The sequence below is a fragment of the Glossina fuscipes genome, unplaced genomic scaffold (genome assembly GCF_014805625.2).
Source record: "Glossina fuscipes isolate IAEA_lab_2018 unplaced genomic scaffold, Yale_Gfus_2 3, whole genome shotgun sequence".
Lineage (NCBI taxonomy): Eukaryota > Metazoa > Arthropoda > Insecta > Diptera > Glossinidae > Glossina > Glossina fuscipes.
In genome coordinates this window covers 5,107,329-5,125,776 of record NW_023998417.1, presented here as the reverse complement: position 1 = coordinate 5,125,776, position 18,448 = coordinate 5,107,329, and the positions used below count along the sequence as shown (strand labels likewise).

At 31.2% G+C, this 18,448-nt stretch overlaps 2 long non-coding RNA genes across 2 annotated transcripts in view; both read right to left on the bottom strand.

The window, feature by feature from the left end:
* The window catches only part of LOC119634864, a 95,945-nt gene extending 83,082 nt beyond the window's left edge, over positions 1–12,863 (bottom strand). The window contains exon 1 of the long non-coding RNA XR_005246986.1: positions 12,606–12,863. This is a non-coding gene — a long non-coding RNA (uncharacterized LOC119634864). The remainder of the gene's footprint in view (positions 1–12,605) is intronic.
* A 9-nt stretch (positions 12,864–12,872) lies between these two features.
* The window catches only part of LOC119634865, a 34,843-nt gene continuing 29,267 nt past the window's right edge, over positions 12,873–18,448 (bottom strand). Inside the window, exon 3 of the long non-coding RNA XR_005246988.1 lies at positions 12,873–13,878. This is a non-coding gene — a long non-coding RNA (uncharacterized LOC119634865). The remainder of the gene's footprint in view (positions 13,879–18,448) is intronic.

Below are 18,448 nucleotides of genomic sequence, written 5' to 3'. Positions count from 1 at the left end.
TGGTCAAAAAAAAATTCGACCCAAGTGTGCTAAACATACTTCAACAAATTCTTCAGACGGTAGCATATGCTACTCTTTGATTTCGATTTTTCACAAGGAGACGGAAACGTCTTCCTCAATGATTATGACATTTTCATGTAACTCACCTATAACTTATGTCCATGATTAGTACATAATTTGATCAATATGAATATGAAAATACTGTTTTGATATAGAGACACTAGTAGGTAGGCCCCCGCTTTTCCGCAAATTCCCTAAAAATCGTAACAATGAAGCGCATAATTACAGTGAAAAAGCCTACGGTAATTATTACTTTAATGGTTGGTTGGGTGTGCGCGCAAAACTAAAATATCAACAACTTGAGCATTCAACTCAAACCACGGAAAATTTTGTCAATGCAGTTAGTATTCGTAGCATCTATGCAATACAGTATATATACACAATGAAACATATATAAATAAGTATTCACAACGAATATCTTTGCTAAGAGATTAGATTGAAAATATTTGATTATAAGTTATTTAATTTGAAATCTAGTTAAAGTCATAAACACATACACATCAAAACAAACAAATAAACTGCTTTGCATAATTACCTAAAGATATCTATGATTTGCGCTCCACAATTGGGTATATAACGCATCCACATTTCTTTATTTATTTTTTTCGTACGAATCATACAAATTGACTTGACATGTGGCATACAGTGCATTCGAAATATTTGCTCTTAAGCAATCTTTTACTAGTAGTTGTCAAATACATTAACCTCTTTTGCCATACTCTATATATTATATACCATATATATATATATATATGGTATGGCATATCATAAGCGAACATGAAATTTCAATAGCAACGCATACCAAAGCAACTCATAAACATCATGTCGTCCCTTCGAAGCAAAACTTCACTTTACTAGAAACTCTAAAATGACATAACAAACAAAATGCCATTGCCTGCCCATTCTTCCTCATTTAACAGAATTGCATATAAACCCGCCATGCAATAAACAAAAGCAGCTACGCTTTGGGCATAACAAGGCTCATCAAATACTATTTCATGTTCAATTTGTTCTACACACCGTGTGCAATGAATGCTGACTAACGGAAGTAAGGTGATGAGTAGTACGACGGTGATGTTATCGATTAAAGCACAAAAAACACAAATACTTTCGCAATTGTCTATATGGATGAGAAAAACAATCTTTTTTTTTTTTTTCCTTTTTATTTTTTTTTGTATCATGTCACATATATGCGAATGAATATATAAAACGAACAAATGCGTAAAAGTTTATGCTCTTTCATAGTCGTAGTTATAAAAAAAAAAAAAAAAAATTCACATTAATTTCCCTTTAAACCTTTCCTTTATTGGAGTTGTTTTGTTACTAAGAGACCTCAAATTAATTAAAACATCTCCCATTGTTCGATTCTAACGTATATTCGATATGAGTTTCTTAATGTTTTCAATACCAATGAAGATTTAAGATCAAAGGCAAATATACTAGAAAACAAGAAATACTAAAAAGTAGATTTCTAAAGGTGCGACAAACAAAATTTATTTTGTAGAATATAATGAAAACCTCCTAAGTCTAATTTCATGAAAATTGAAGTTGAAGAATAATAAACAAGAAAATCGGATTTGCATAGTATAAGCGATCGTTGTTTAACCATTCACTTCCCATCCTGCCTGCCCTATAACGAATTTCATGAATAATTAATAACTTGCGGTGAATTGTGTCATCAACAACGAATAAAATATTTGGTTGGATGAAGGGTTTGTGCACAACTAATAACGCCTACACATGTTTTTCATACTAAAAAAATTGTGTGATTAAATTCTTTCCTATGAATTAGTTATTGATATATTTCGTATTAAATAAAATTGAAATCTAATCTGTTCCTAAGAACATTAATATATATATTATCTATAAATATATATGTGAATAATGTGCACAATATGTGCATTTCTCACACACACACACAATTTGCCTACAAACTCAAAAGAATTTAATATTTTTTCATTTTTCATTCAATAGAGTTGAGGTTATTTTTTTTTTTCTTCTTTTTTTTTTTATCATAACATACATCATTTTGGCTTGGTTGGCTGGCATTCATTGAAAAGAATTGAAAAGCCAGGATTTATTATATATATTAAAGTCAAGCGTATACATTAATAATATATTATAGTCAGGGAAAATATATCTATGACACAACTGTCTCATAATACAGAAAGAAAGAGAAAAAAAAAAAAAAAAAAAACCCGTCATTTTCCATATATTCGTCTGTAAAATTTTTTTAATAAAACTTTTTAGCTAACTGACACACACAAGAGATTTATGATGGAGAAGAGAGAGAGAGAGAGAGAGAGATATATAAGCAAAGGAATGAAATCAAATATTAATATGAAGAAAAATACTGATGGATAATAATTTTCTTGATATTGTCTTGACGGCCCATTATTTTATTATTTTATTTCTATGGAATTAATTGAAAACACTTTTCCAGAGATAAGCTTTACAATTTTACTACAAACCTGATCCCATCATTATTATTATTATTATTGTTATTCCTATATGAGAAGAAAATTGGAAAGCAAAAAAGAATTGAAACAAAAAAAAAAAAAGAAAAGAAATCAAAATAAATCGCAACAAAGGAAGAAAAGAAGAAACAAGTACTTGTTGTTATTACTGGGCACGAAAGGACATGAAAGTAAAAAAGAGAAAAGAACGACCTGGCCACTTAGTATTCTAACATATAGAAAATTTCGTATGCTTGATGCATATCAACCATTAACTTGTTTTTAGCCAAACGCCTATCGTAGAGAACAAACAACCACATGTTGATAGCCTCGTTATACGTACTGATATGCATGCTTGTATATGTTTCGTCCATCTGTCTCTCTCTCGTGTAACATCTTTGCCGTCTGTGTCACGTAGCGTAGCAAAGCTTATCCATTTGTTGGTTGATATTTCGACTTGTTTTTTCTTCTTCTTCTTCTTCTTCTTTTTCGTTCTATTTCGTTCTTTTACTATGTTTTGTCGTCTTCTTACCGAGAAAGCATACTATATAGGGTACACACACACACACACAAAACGCTAAACGGAGATGCTTTTGAAAAATCAGTCTTGCATACAAATGTCTCTACCACGACCAATTCTTCTGATAAAATTATAAAATATCATGCTGGCTGCCAAACACGTACGTAGGTGAATAAGGAAATCTACAGCTTTACGTGTTGTGCAGGAAAGAAATAAACCTGAGCCACTGAATATTCTCAATCTAAACCAAGCGAAAAACCAGCGAAAACGCAAAAAAAAAAAAAAATAAATAAATAAATAAAAGCAAGCAAGCAAGTGATAAGAGTTTATAGTTATGATTCGTGTATATGCTCGCTCTTTCATAATGTATATACATATATATCTCTGTGTACGTATCTCATATTTGTTAGTTTTTTTTTTTTTGGTGAAAAGTTTGTTTGTATTGCTCGTACCTTATGAAATTAAATTGCATCGGAAAGTTTTCAGTTTAGTGTGTTTAGAGAGTCAAACAAGTTTTTATTATATGACTCTTTTTTTTATTAAAATAATAAAAATAACATTAAAAAAATTTATCCACTCACGTAAACACACATATATGGATATAATGGAAAGAGCTATGAAGCACAACATATTTAATACTATGCTCTTGACTTTTCATTTTTTTTTATAAACTGTAAATTAATTCATTTCGATTCGCGTCATTAGATTGAAAATTAAATTAAATGAATTCTCCTTTATTCTGCTTTATTTGATGTTATTTTTACAAAGAAATTTTCTTAAATAATTTTTTTTTTTTTTTTTTATTCCTTTTTTACTTATACTTTCACACTACTATCAGTCTATCAAATCTATCTTTATTTGCTATTCAAATTAACTTTCAAATCGAATAGGATCTTTTAATTCAACCTATATGAATATATATGCTTAGGCAATACTATCATGATGAATGATTAGCATGAAAAGCTAGAAAATCTGCAAGAAACTTTCCTATTGCTGTGTATACTTTACTTTAATTAATTCTTAATGTTACTTGGCAGTAAATAGTATGAATATTTGAGCAGAAAATATCAAATACATTCCTAGCAGCATGCTACGATGATCAAGAAGAAAATCTACTTAATAATTTCGGTTTAAATGAATCAATCAAAAATATTTTGATTTCCTTTTCATTAGAGAAATATGAAATCGATTGATTGAGAATATAAAAAGCCAGGAAAAAAAAAAAAAGGTCAGCCGATAACCATTAAATTCTTTGGCGACCCCGGCTTTTATTTATTGTCATAACCGCCTGAGTGGCCGCGAGTAGGCAAGAGTCTCGACTATCAACTCAGTGATCGTGGGTTCAAATCTCAAGTGCGGTAAAGCTTTTAATAAAAAAAAAGCCGATAGCCTTAGATGCTAATGCTTTAAGACTTTTACTCTTAGAATTTATTCTCTGGCTAAATTTATAATACTAATAATAATAATAATATTTATTGTCATAAAAACTTGAATGAGATAAAATTTATATCTCAACTTTTACCTCATTAACGGATATTGTTAAGAAAAATTTATCCACCATTTCGTGACGTCCCGGACAATTAATTTAGAATTAATATAACTTGACTTCTCACGTTCTATTTTTCAAGGTCTCTTGGTTGATGGCCCTGGTGGATTGTATTTTTAGGGAAAAAAATTCATTGACCATCTTGTGAGGTCCGCCACAATTAATTTAAAATTAATACAGTTAGCTTGTCGCAGCATTCGACTCTTCAAATTCTTTCATATGGAATCAGAACCGAGAAAAGCGAATTTCGTAACAATATAATAAGAATTTTATCATTTATATATAAAGCAAAATAATATGTAGGCTTTTGTTAGTTTACAAACAAAATTATGCTGCTGTCTTTAAAGGACAAGCTGATTGAAATATTTTTTACGGAAATGGACTAAATGCAAAAGCTGTAAAAAAAACCAAGGCTTAAAACAAGAAGGAACAACAAAAAAAAACCTTAAAACTATTTCAATTAAGGAACATAAACGTATGCATGAATATGCATAAAACGAGAAATGAACAAAAGTTTTTTCTTTTTTTTTTTTTTATAAATAAAAGATGCAATTTATTCAATTTTGAAATCTTTTGTTTTAGTAAATGATTGTAAAAATAAATAAAGAGAATTTTTCTAATGTAAATCGCATTTTTATGCATACAATAACAAAATCGTTTCTCTTCAACCCTCGCTCCGTTTATGATGTTCGTTGTTAAGAATACCTTAACAGTTTCAGGGGTGATAGGGTAGTGGAACATTTCTGCTTCCGTAAAATCCTTTCTTTTTTTTTTTTTTTTTTTTTTTTTTTTGGGTTGCATCCAGATTTTAAAGTTTTGATCGCTCTTCATATGTATGTTTATACATTGTTTCAAATAATTTTCTTATTTTCGCTTTTTAACACTTGAGGTAATCCATAAATGACTATGTACACAATATACATATTAGATATATGTATAAAGGGATTTTGCAACTGTTAAAAGATTGATTTCCTCAGATATGCAGAAGGACTATCGGAACCTGTAATTTCTTTTGATTAGTGCATATTCTCTCGCACATTTAACATACAAGTAATTTTCGTCATAAGTCACTCGATTTGATGGACTTGTAGCCATATTTCTTACCGTTTAGCTCTTGAATCCTTATTTACTTTATTTGCTTATACGTAAAACTCAAGTAAAACAAATTGACAGTCGAGTTCAATTGACTCTTAAAATAAATCTTATATTAATTAATATTAAAAACTTAATATTGAACCTAGAATACGTTAAATACGAATAAAACAAATAAGAAAGAAAAAGAAAAGAAAAAAAAAGCATGTACATAACTAGCATAGAGCTACACCCACAACCAGTACAGGACCGAATTGCAAATGAACCTTTAAGCCATCGCAAACATGCAAAAGTTTGGCAATCGATAACAGTTAACAACAATTAATTTTCGTATCATAATGACTTATTAAGGTTAAAAGTTGGCTTAACTACAACATAGGTAAACCGGGCGTGTTAAGCAATTTTACTTTAATGGGCTTTAAAGAGTCCAATAATGAGAATAAGTGATAGACATCATTTAGGTTTCTGCAAAACAACTCTGAGTGGGTTAAACAACTCACAATTATATTTACATTGATTAGGCTTGATCAAGATAAAGTGCCTCGAGAAGCGGTTAGGGACATTAAAGCTTATCTCATCAAGTAATGCAGGCTAATCAAGGGTACGACGAAGGAAACGCCAAGAATAAATCTACGTTTCACAAGAGACGGTAAGGATCCTATGAATATTGGGGGGAAGATGTACGAAATCATTGTGTCCGCTTGCCAAGAGATGACGGCAACGGTGGAAGCGAATGCAGTCGTATCGAGTATTTTTAAACAGCTTAACATACCGACATGCCCATAATTAGCAAAGATATAAACGTCACGTTGCAAGTGTTAAGCAGCATTCATCTCAAATGAAATTTTCTCACTTGTTAAACAAATTCTTAATGCCATTTCTTAATTATTTAATTCTTTCTTGCCTTTATTTAATTGTATTATAATGATAAGGAGGAAAGTAGAAAAACTTTTTTCTTACATATATAAAAAAAAAAAAAAAATGACGAAATAAGAAAAGAAAACCAAAGACAAACATCAAACTGTTCAACGCCAACTGTTGCCAAAAAGTTGAACAAAAAAAAAAAAAAAAACAAAAAAATTAAAGTAAAAAGAACTTATTACATACATTATACATACCAGTTAGAAAAGCCAATTAAAAACTCATTCTTATTAACGCCAACGTCAACGTCAACGTCAACGCCAACGCCAACGCCAATATGCTAAACAACAACAAATATTTTCACTCTACTAGAAAAACTTAAGACCGACTTCAAACAAATGTTGCTCGACAGATTTAATAGACGGTTGAAAATGTATTTAGTAGAAATGCAAATTTTCTCTTAACAGTTTTTGTATATGACTTATTTACTCTTTTTCGCTCTTGCACTTTTCTATATTTCGTTTCATTTCCCAACGGAATATAAACTTAATTTGAAATGAATTCAATTAATTAATGTTCATTTCAATTCAATCAGTATTATTCCTTACCATTTCCTCAAAGATTACAACAAAGCTAAATACATTTGCATATACTACGTGCATAATATATTCTAGTTCGAGCAGCAAAATGCGAAGAGATTCTCATAAGAGGCTAAATAAAGCCAATAATTGCGTGTAATGAAAACAGAAACAAGAAGACGAAAATTCTACCATAATTCTAATGGGCTGGCTCTCAACTCTCAATTTGTGAATAGTATCGATGATGATGATGATGATGATAATAAAGGAAGCCCCATATAAACTTACATACGTATATATCCATTTGCATGTAATACAAATTTTGTGGTTGATTTAATGGATCAAATTTAGGACAAAGACAACGTGTATCTTTTTTATCAGATTTTTCTCACAATACTAAGATAATCTACCTTTCATTTCATATGTTATATGAAAGCATACAAGACTAATGATTAATTCCATCTCTAATGCCTACAAGACGTACGCTAATGTCTTCCGACGGTTCGTTATTCCCTTGAAAATTATTGTATTGCGTAATACGAAGCGCATTAATGTAACAGTTTATCAGATCTGCCAAGTTAAAGCTCTTGTATTGTATTTTCCCTTCCACAAGCGCGTTCACGAATCCTGCAAAAATGTTCTGTCAATTTTTTATTGTTATTAACAGTGTTGCCTGTTAATTGAAACAAGTTTAACTTATTTAAATCGTGATAAAAATGCAATGACATGCTTTTAAAAGTGCGAATATGAATATGAAGCTTCCCAATGTCTTCTGTTATATGCAGGGTGTTCTTCTTCTTATTTATTCTAAAGTACAAGCACTACAATTTAAATATTTTTTTTTTATTTGTTGTATATATAACATTGCGTTGGTCATTTTTTTGGACACGGCTTCCGGACACCGTATTTGTCTACTATACCTCTAGGAAGCTTCGCTTATAATTATACATGAGCATCTGCTAATTAAAGAGTATTTAAAATAATCTACACTTTTTATCATTGCAAAAGAAATATTTGCACGCCTCTATGAAACCAAGTACGCCAAGTTTTCACATTTAAAGAAAAAAAAAAAAACTCAAGATTCACATACATACAACACAACATTTCATATAATTAATCATATCAATTATGATTAGAAAAGTGGTTATAAAAAAAATTAATTTAAATTGTAAAGAAAAACTTGTAAAGCATTTATAAACATCACAATGGAAAATTGCCTCAGCATAACTTTGATTAAATTTTTGCAGAAAGATGTTCCAAAAAAAAAAAAAAAATACAAAAAAAACATTATGAAAAAACTTGATTAAAAAATATTTAATTTGATTTGAAATATTCGTACCCGTATGAGACCTTTTTGATGTTCGTCTTTCATAGTGTGAAAGGGCGGCGTCCATAGTTTTCGCAATTTGTTTATTTACCTTTCCTCAATAAACTATTTTTCAATTAAATATCGTTAAATTTGAAAACTTATTATACATACCTATCTATGTTTATTGTAAAGAAAATATTCTTCATAAAGCAAATACAATGAATGAAAATATAATGATGAAAATACATATATAGTATATATATATATATATATACATATATATAGGTATTTACAAATGAATAAATGAATGAATAAATGAATGAATATATATTTATATATATCGAAGCTCAACGTATTTATGCAATATTCTATTGTGCATTGTATTGGTTGGTTTCGCATACATACCGACATAACAAAGCCAAAAAAAACTTGTTTAAGGAGCAACGCTATAAGGTGGTCGGTTGGTGAATACGCATGTAGCAGAGATAGAAAAATGGAAATGGAAATGGAAAACAATAACATTGCTGCAGGTTAAACAAACATTTCATATTTTCGGCTCGATCTGGCGTACTCTTTAAATGTTTGGTTCCCTCCTCCTCCTCCTTCACATTTGTAAAAATTATAAATGATTGTATGTTTGAGTGCGTAGATAAATACATATGCATACATATGCAGCATACATGCATATATGTTTATAGAAATGTATGCTTGTATGTATGAATGTATACATGTATATATATATATATATTTATTTATAGTATGTATAATAAGTATACAATTATTTTATGTCTTTCGTATCCTATTGAAATGAAAATTTCCATTGTAGTCAAAACAAAAATGCAATATACAGTTTAAAAGGTAATGCATATAACAATCCCTTCCATAACTTTTATAATTAAATATTCTGTTCTGCTGTTACATTTTTATAAACGAAACCAACATTATACCTGCCGAGAGCAGTCCTTTCTGGCATTTCACATTTCAATAATGAGTACATCAACCCACATGTACATAAGTTCTGCATAAGTTTTTTTTTTCTCTCTACATTTTCCGAACAAAGAATGTCAAAAAAAAAAAAAAAAAAAACATTTTTCGACTTTTTGCTTTTTTTTTTTTCAATTTTAAATAAATTGATGAATTTATACATTTAAAATTAAGAGCAGAATAGTGCTGATGTTTTAAAAAATTATGGAAATTACGGAATAAAAGCAAATTCAATCATAACACAATAAGTCTAAGTTGAAAATTGTAACAATACAAGTTCATTATAGATATACAAAATATTAGCAACTTTTCTAAAGTGCTTTGTATTTTATAATAAATGTTTGCATGCTTCGTAAACTTTTCCCGCTTCTTTATGTATTTTCTTTACGAGAGAGTAAAAATGAATTCGTTTTGACATTTCTATGCAAACTCCTGTAATACACATAGTCATAGAGTAAGCATACAGTGTGCAAAATTCGAATATAAACAACATTGCAATGCCCGCGTATTCTTCATTGATTTGCAACAAATCAATGAAAATCAATAGGATACGAACACATTAGCTCTTTATAAATCTGTCTGCAGCGAAGGAAATGCTGAAAAAAATAAAATAATGGAAAGCTTATACATATCCCACATCATAGCGGTAAAAGCGACTGCCCAAGGGATTTGCAATTCATATTCACCTACAAAAAACAAGAAAAACTTTCGTGAACCGAACATTGGGTATAAAACCAAAAGCACGAAAACAAAATATTTTTTTCAAAACTACGTTACTCCTTTTTCACCATCAAGAAAATTTAATCATGCGCTTTTCCTAAAGAATACGAAATATCAATGGGGATCGATTTCAACGAATTTAAGCCCGATCCTTATAATTGTCACTGTCGTAACAGATGTTACTGATGGAAAAGAAGAACCCGGCTACATGACAGCAAATCAAATCTATGCAGGGTTGCAATTTTGCAATAAATCTAATTTTCTTGCAATCGATGCCAATTTTGAAAGAACTTTAAAATCCGAAAAGGAGCTTCAATCTTGTATATCTAGCCGGCGAGATATATATATATAAACGTCTAGTGAAACAACGGTCGTCGCAAAAACTGTTCATCGACCACATGGTAACTGGAAAAAATTTAACTCTAAAGGTGAGTGTCAGGTAGTATTTTCAGATGATCAAGGCCCTGTGTCTTGATTTCGTTTAAAAAAGCAATTTCTAGTTATTTCGTAAGGTTTTGAGTTATTTTTTTGTAAGACTTTTTTTATACGGTCCCTATTCACCACTCAAAAAAAAAAAAAGTTTTCAATTGTGTTGCGAAAAATTTTTTTTATAGCTATTCGTAACGTTTTGTGTGATTTTTTTTATGCGGTCCCTATATACCGTACAAAAAGAGATTTGAGTGAATGTTAGCTTAATGTGGATTTAAAATATAATTACGGGAAAAGAACGATTAGACTAAGGTATAGAGCATGAAAACAAAATGCAAATATCTCATAACAGCAGGCATGTGATGTTTTTGTCTTCCAGAACGGACTTGATTGATGAGCATAAATGAGATGAATCTAAACCCATCCTAATTACTAATCCTAAAATACTCAACCTACAAACTAAACCTAAATATAATAATATTTTGCTATCGACAATTTATAGCCTATAGAATTTGCTATAATCGTTGTAAACAGCAGATCCACGGGTGAATGCAAAACTCCTTTTTTGTTTTTATATAATTTAAAGTTGATTCACATTTAATTTTTCATTATTACATATTATCATTAGACAGAATGACGTTGGAAAATGAAACAGACGACTAGAGGATAAGAGCTGAGAATAAGAGGAGCAAACAAATAATTGCAACGACTTTCAATCTGCTAAAGTAAACATTATTACAACTTTTTAATTGTTTAAGAAAATTAAATAAATTTCTTTCTTAACGTCTTAAGACAATAAAAGAGGAAGAGCGGAATGCAGAGAAAAATGAAAAGTTTGTTTAAAAAAACAAACAAAGAAAAACCTGAAACTGGCCACTTCCTACTATCACTCTGAGAGGCATCATTAACCTCGAGTGTCATCTTACTTTAACCAAGATATGTTGCAAACATCCTTCTCTCTGGTCATTTGTAAAACGGTACTAAAATTATCAGGCGCGTTTTCCATTAAATGGTATTGTTACTCCTAATACTCTGGGTTTTTTCCCCTTTCCTTTCCCGTTTACAAGAATCCGCTTTTTTGCCATTCATTTTGTTTCTTGCATTTTCCTTTTTGTAATTTCTTGCTCGGTTGGTTTTCATAAAAAATATTTTCCTTAATTATTGTGCCTTGTTTTTTTTCCTTTAAACTCTTCTTGTTGAACAGAGTTTTAATTAAAACAATCTTAAAATTAAAATATAATGTGGCTGCGCGCAACAAGAGATTTTTTTATTTAAAAAAAAAAAATAAATAAAAATAAAATGAAAAAAAAAATAATTCTTAAAGAAGTTTTGAAAACTGGACACAAAGATAGCCTTCGACTTGCATTCTGAACTAAGTAAAGGTCTCTGGATTCTGATGCAATTTCTTAATTTACAGGTAAGATCAACGTTAAAATATTTTTTTAAGCGCATGTCGCGATTACATGGTCGGGCGAGGTCGACTATTAGATACCTTGCACCATTCTGCCTTGTACTTTTACATTACTTTGGGTAATAATATATACCAAATTGATGGACCGATCCGCACTATTTTACAACATCCAACCAATCGTTTGACGATTTATTGCAGTTCGTATCAAGTGTTGGTAAGTGAGGAAATGCCTGAATTCTCTTTTCATAAATCATGCGCATAGATCATCACATGTTCTCTAATCTACAAATCTTGTTAACTAATATCGCTTTTCGTTGAAAGCAGTGCGATGCCCCCGTCTAAAATTTCTGCCTCTTAAACACGATGCAAATAAAAACCAAAAAAAAAAAAAAAGAAGGAAATCTTTAATTTTTAATAATTGCACGGAAGAATATCTGCGTGAAGTAAGAGAAACAACATAAAATACGAACTAAAAGGGAAATCCTCGACTAAAACGGCATTGAATATATTTTGTATATATAATGGAAATTTTTCAAGTTTTTCATCTTTTTCTTAATCGTAAAGCAAAGAAACCGTCAGGAATTTACTATAACTGTATAGTTGTTGTTGTCGCGATTGTTAAAATTGTTTTTCACTTACCGAAGCAATTGCGTCATTAACAGGAGCCTGTTTCGGAAACTGATGATTTTCATCGTGACTTAAATTAGTATTGTAATCAACCGGATTTACTTCCCTTCCTTATCTTCCATTTCAATTTTGGTAAATATATATTATCTACTAATGTCTCGTTCAATCAATTTTCTTCTCATTTCGAAGTCTCCTCTATTTACAATTGGCTATCTAACTCGCCACTGAAATCACCAGTGCTGCCATCTTTCATTTCATCACGTTCCAATGCCCCTAAATTATCCCATGACATTGTGATTAGCCATAGGGATAGTCCGCGACCATTTTTCTACCTTCTCACACATTTTCGAGATACGGTTCCGGTTTCATAGCTTTGCGTTGGCAACTGTTGGTTAGACGTTTTTCGATTTTCCCAAAAATTTATTCGACGACAGATTGTGACGGACATTATTCTTCAAGCTGCTAGGTGCAGTTTTAGAATACGGAATATGTTCACACATGAAACTGTAAATTTCCGTAACGGGCTACTAACCAAGAATACGAATAGGCGGATTTTGGATGTTCGGATTCGACGGGGGCGACTTTAATTTTTTGTTGCAAACGTTACGGAGTCATGCCATTGGCGATAGTAGAGAGATATAAAAGACAGCGTACTCGAATTAGTGTTCCCAGTAGTTAAACCATTGCTGAAGATGCCAATGCTGCCACTGATTGTTGTCGTGGAATTAGTGGGTTTACCACCACCAGCCGAACTCGCCGCGGAAATGCTGTACGTGCGTTAGAAGCTATTGAAAATTTGCAGAAGTTTATATTCCTTGACTGGGAAGCTATTGGCTGGCTTCGGCTGGCTGAGCTATTCAAAGTGACGTCATGCAAAGGAGTAGATGAATCTCGTTCACATTTCAGTACGAAAAGCAACTGCAGGCTGTGATGATTTTTGAATTGAATCCTCTTTTGTTAAATGTGCGGTTAATCGGGGGCAATAAATTTTCTTTGCTTGCACTGTACTGTCATTACTAACATTATTGTTATTAACATACGAAGTTGAACTGCAGGGTGCAGCAGTATCCGATAACGTATCAATTTCTCCGCTTAAATCTTTTTTGACAGCCTTCACATATATTGGAATTTTTACCTTGCAATTACTGTATTAGTGGCTAGCGTAGCTAGCGCTGATGTCACACTAGACGCAGCAATGATTTTTGTAGGAGATCAACTGTACTTTGTGTTACGACTTCATTTTAATTATCATCTGATCTGATAAGAAAGTTAAATGGTGATAGTGCTAAAAATAGAAAAAAAGGAGAAACGATTATTATAAAATTATTGCATTTATTGCTTTTTTTACGTTAAGGAATATAGATTCCCCATTTCATTGATAATATACACACCGTCTTCTACAGCTTTTGAAAACGAATGTCAACAATATGGCGCGTAAATCATAGATATGCTGCCATTTTTATTAAGCTTCGCAGAGTTGCCAGCACTTGTTAATAAAATTTGTTGTCTATAGAAAGAGAAAGAAAGAGAGAGAGAGACAGAGATAAAGAGAGGGAGAGACAGACAGAAAGAGAGAGAGAGAGACAGACAGAAAGAGAGAGAGAGAGACAGATAGAAAGAGTGAGAGAGAGGGAGAAAGAGAATGGAATGAAAGCAACTATTATTGTAAAAGAGCGGCACTTCGATTAATATGAGAGAAATGAATAACAATTTATCTCTAGCGATTTCCCTAATTCTCTTTATTACCGGGCAGTTTTTGAAAAGGTTAAGGTAAATTGAAAAATACTAATGTAAATGTGTAATTAGTTGGAGTTTGAAGACTCTCATTGTTTTTTTGATAATATGAACTATCTTCATATATATGCATGACTTTGACGCTCCCAATAAGCGATGGTCATGGCTCAATTCAATTACAATCTCTCAAGGAAATAATAATTTCGATTGGTGCAAGCTACAGGACGAATCTATTGTACCGCTAAATTGTGGAGATAAATGCAAGGAAAATTCATAACACAGATGCTATTAGAGTTTAATTTAAACTAAAGAAGAAAAAATATTCATAATTCATTCAAAACCTTTTTTAGGAATTCAAGAGAAAACAAAAAAAAAAAGAGAAAAAGAGGGAAAGAAAGGATTTCAAAAAAAACAAGTCAAGAAAATGAAAATCAACATAAATTACTATGGATACAAGGGAACAAACGACAAAAAAAAAAGGACAATTTTCTAAAATAAAGCAATAAAGCCGTAAAGTCTTGGATATGTGAAATACAAACATGTATAAGCATATAAATAAACACATACGCAGGCATACAAACGCTTGCACCCACCGCACAAGCTTATAACAATATGCATAAATACATACATACAATCATGCATAAAATATAACCAGTATTGAAAATGCGCATATAGAACTGATATTGGATTCGGTTCATGGGTCATATATATATATACATATACATATATATATATATATATATATTTCTAATACGAATGCACACTGAGTTGTAAGGGAATGTATGATGCATGAATGCTTGCATATGTAATTATACGATGATATTGTTTTATGCAAGGATAAATGGCTTTAAGGATATTTCTCAATGTAGTATCAGCTCTCATAATAGCAAGAACAACAATAAAAACAATAACCAACAGCATAGGCTACATATATCATACGTCTCAATATATGTTTTATATGGATACACATGATGAAGAGAACTATACACAAACATACCTATTCTGAAAAGAAACTGCTAACAACTCACAAACACCTGGGCGTAACTAAATAAAATGCATAGAAACTAACAACACTAACTCCTACACATGCACAAACTCATAGTATAAACACATGTGCTGTAAGTAAAGATTACTAGTTTAAGTAACAGAATAACTAAAATATCACTTCACATACACACATACACACACACACACAAATACACATTCAAATATCTTACTTAGAAGCATACATTTACGCAAGCATTTGCACATATACATCTGCATTAAACACAAATGCCATCGAGTATTCGAGCAACAAGTAAAGTAAAATGCATAAAATATGTAAAAGTTCAATTCAAAAGAGGATAAGGTCCACAATGCATATACAGGTATATACTTGCATACACAATACACGCACACTAACAAAGGGATTATGTCATATAACGGAGAAAAGAATCAACGACATGCATACACTACAAGAAGAATATATAACTATAATAACACACACGCACACGCACACGCACACGCACCCGCATTCACACACATCGCCAGCAATAACAATAACAACAACAACAACAACAGCAGCAGTGTATAGAACAACAAGAATTAATGTAAAAAATGAACAAAATTAAATGGGTCGCTGGCTGGCAGGCAACTATTTCTCACTGTTTTTGCATATGTATATATATATATATATATATTGTTTGTTTGCATGTGCTAGCAAAAGAAACATAAACTGACAAGAGCATCACAGAGAGATGCTCAAGTAACTCAAGTGCATAAATTTGCTTGTTAAACCCTCTGATTGATACGCAGTCACTAAGGTGCTGTTGACGCTGCTGTTCTTGTTCTTGTTGTGCATTTTACTGTTATTCTTGGTTACTGCTATATTTTTGCTGCTAAAGCTAAAGGCAACACACACACACACACACACACACACACACACACACACTGAAACTGAGTGAAAAAAAGACCAGCAGAGTCTCCCACAAATATACGCATACAAATATACCATTTCGTAGCAATATATTGTGCTTGAAAATCTCAATAAATATCGTATATATGTGTACGCTTAGGTTGAATGTGTAGCTAACAGTTGATTTTTCCGTTTTGAAACAATTTCTCTTTTGCAACTTTTTTTTTTTTTTATTATTCCTCTATAGCAATATCCAAGTAATTTAAGTCTAATAAGTCGGACGAAACTTTCGTAACCCTTGTTATGTTTAGTTTCGTGTTTTTCGGTGTAGGAGAAACAATATCGTTTTTATTAAGTAATTTTTTCTCTTTGTATGAAAATATGGAAAATATTTTGATTTCTATTTTAACCGAAAATATAATAAGGATTTGTAATTTGTATTGCAACACCATATCCAATAAGAACTGAAATTTTGAAAGGATTACAAGTTTGTGATATTGAAGAAGATAAAAAGGAAAAGAAGATTATAAAAAAGTTGTGAGTGAACTTAGGTGGTAGACAATGATTTAGCTGAAAATTAGCTCTAACTTTGGCAAAATTTTCCGTACACGATAACTGCCTTGAACTGGGTGGATTGTAGTAATAAAACTGGTTTTTCATCTTAAACACAATAATGCGCATATTTGAAATTTGGTTTAAAGGCTTCGCGTTTAATTTTCTCTTTGTCCTGATTTCCCGTTTCGTTTTCGCATACTGGAAGTAAAAGTAATTTTGTTTCTTTTCCTTGTACTTTTTCACTCGAAATTTATGCACGGGCTCATATATGAAGGAGCAAGGTCAATTCATTCTAGGAAAAAGAGAGTATTCACAATTTTTTTTTTTAAATTATGTTATAAAATATATTTCATTTTTCATCATTGACTATTTTACGTGAAAATGGATTTTATCGAGTATACGGAAACTATACTTTCTTTCTTTCTTCTTTTTGAAATTCGTCACTTTTTCTTTTACACCTATACTCCAGATGCTGCTCTTTATTCTTATTGTAAAAATTTTCAATAATAATTAATTTCCAATTCTTTCCACAATACACTTTGATTAGGAAATCCTTGATTTTGATTATGATCGAGTTCGAAAACGAATGAAGACAAATAAAATATTACACGATTTGACATATTGTATAGCTACCGTGAGGATCAGGATATAATCTCTGGTATACAGAGAGAGAGAGAGAACACAAAACAATAGAAGGAGAGAACAACCTCTATGATCAGCAAAGCTTTATGAAAAATTGTCCTTTGTATAGCAGAAAAGAAAAAAAAATCGACTTTGTAAAGAAAGCTTTTACAAAAGTACGCAGTAATTACATAGCAACAATGACGTAAGCAAAGCGATCATCTGTTTAGTGCGAGGAGATAATAAACATAGCCATAGAAAAAATAAGCGTAAAAATCGAAAAAGGAACAACAAAATCACAAATTGCATATATCAGATCAAGTAAATGACAAGACGCAGAAAGTTCCAAATCGCACAAACGCTCGACCTATTCCTTAGTCAATTTTAAAATGTACATAACCAAGAACTAAATTGACGAGGCGTATCAGTAATGTCATTGTTATTGAAATTTATGAAATTATATTAAAGCAAAAATTCGTTTCAGCAAATATTCTCTCGATGTAATGTTCGATTTTATCTAAGCGATGACTTTAAATACGATTAATATACCCTTGAAAAGCTTCAACAGTAATTTCCAATACAGGACGGAACGTTAGTTTAAGTTCGTGAAGTACTACCGAAATTCAACAACAATCGTCTCCAAAACCTATTTAATGTGGGTTCTCTTGAAGTTTACCTATTGTGGCGCCATTAAGCTTTTAGATTGCAACGGTAAGGCGCCGCTTTAGCCTTCATTAAGGCAATAATCGAAATGGAAGCAATATGTTTATGTATTCAGGAGACATATCCAGAAAGGCTATGACTTCACATTTGTAGAGTAGAATAAGAACTCTCTTGCTGAGATCCTCGAATGTCCATCACTTTCACTCCGACTGTTTATAAGGCTACAGTACTAAGAAATCTAATCTTTTTTGATTTGTTGATATTGATCACAATAACAATCCGAATTTTCATTTTTCTCATTACTATTCGACTATGAATTTCAAGTTAAGAATAAATCTGCTCTCTCCAGGTTGCCGACATACGGGCAAAACTAAATCAATCCTGATTA